The following is a 1,746-nucleotide window of genomic DNA, read 5'->3' as shown; positions in this document are numbered from 1 at the left end:
ACCCACACAGGCAGTCCACCCACCCCTTTACCCACACAAGCAGCCCATCCCCCCATTACCCACACAGGCAACCCCGCCCACCTCTTTACTCACACAGGTGGCCCGCCCATCCATTTACCCACACAGGTAGAATGCCCACTCCTTTTCCCGGAATTCACTAAATTTTGGTATTATTGCATAGATTAGGATATATTCTGGACTTCTCGCATTGATTTATATACAACCTCGTCAGATATGAGATGCCGGATTTTCGGATTCAGACTTTTTCCATCCGGGTATAAAAAATCCTGAAACATTTTGATTCTTTTTTTTACTAAAAATTCAGATTTTATAGTAAAAAAACAACTTTTTTTCCCAAGTTTTTTTAACCCCCTAAGTGTTTTTTCATTCATTCTCACCCTCCCCACCTCTTATGAGTTACCCCTAGCTTTATACCCAGAATAAAGACTCCGCAGACTGATGGTTAAATCTGTGAAACGCACAGCTTTATTAATAATTATTATAGGATAAATAGGGCTATTTGATCCAGAGGAAGGCAAAAACCCTTTGTGAGGGAAAAATTCCTTCCTGACTCCTTAACGGCAATCGGATTTGCTCCCAGGATCAATTTGCCATATTTAATCAAGAGAAAGAGGGTAAGGGAAACAGATGGTAATATGGCAGCATACACATGAGCGCCTTTAGGCTGCTAGGTGAACTCTGCATTCCATTTCTTTGGTCCCTTGCAGCCTGCAGACCCGGCTTTTGCAGTCTGAGGGATGGAGAGAAAAGAAATGAAGGGTCTACCATGTGGCTTAAGGGGGCTTCTGTCTATGAAACCATATTTAAGATGGGAAGGGAGGGACTGCTGGTGGAATTACAGTGGCAGGAAGGGAAACAAAAAGCAATAAGGCTACGTAAACATGAGCACCGTTTAGCAGCTAGATGAATGCTGCATTCCAATCCATTCCATTGAACCCAGGCAGCCTGCACACCCCGGCATTTGCACACTGAGGGATGGAGTTGAAAGGAATGCAGAGTCTACCGAGTGGCTAAATGGTGCTCCAGTTTATGATACTATATAAGAGGGACAACTGCTGGTGGAATTGGAATGAAGGAAAAGAAAAAGAAAGCAATATGGCAGCATACGCATGAGCGCCATTAAGCTGCTAGGTGAATGCTGCATTCCATTCCATTCCATTGGAGAACTGGCAGCCCAGACAGCTTGCAGACCCGGCTTCTGCACACTGAGGGATTGAGTGAAATGGAATGCAGGGACTACCGAGTGGCTTAGGTGCATCTGCCCATGAAACCATATTTTAGGTGGAAAGGGAGGCACCGCAGGTGGAATTACGGTAAGCAATATGGCAGCTTAAACATGAGCACCGTTAAGCAGCTCGGTGAATGCTGCATTCCGTTTCATTCCATTGGAGCCCCAGCAGCCTGCAGACCCGGCTTCTGCACACTTGGGGGATGGAGTGAAAAGGAATGCAGGGTTTACCGAGTGGCTTAAGTGCGCTCCTGTTTATGATGCTATATTTTAGTAGGAAGGGAGGGCACCACCGGTGGAGCTACGGTAGAAGGAGATGGGGGCACCGCTGGTGGAGCTATGGTGGAAGGAGGAGGGGTACCGCTAATTGCTCTGGATGGAAGAGAAACAGAAAGCAAGATGACCTGATGTGAAACCTGATGTGCCGTTTTTCATGTGTCCCCAATCTTCTGTCAACGCGGGTGATGGCAATGATTTTTGCGTTGCAGGATGATCAC

The sequence above is a fragment of the Xenopus laevis genome, chromosome 8L (assembly GCF_017654675.1).
Source record: "Xenopus laevis strain J_2021 chromosome 8L, Xenopus_laevis_v10.1, whole genome shotgun sequence".
NCBI lineage: Eukaryota > Metazoa > Chordata > Amphibia > Anura > Pipidae > Xenopus > Xenopus laevis.
This window is presented reverse-complemented; position numbering follows the sequence as displayed.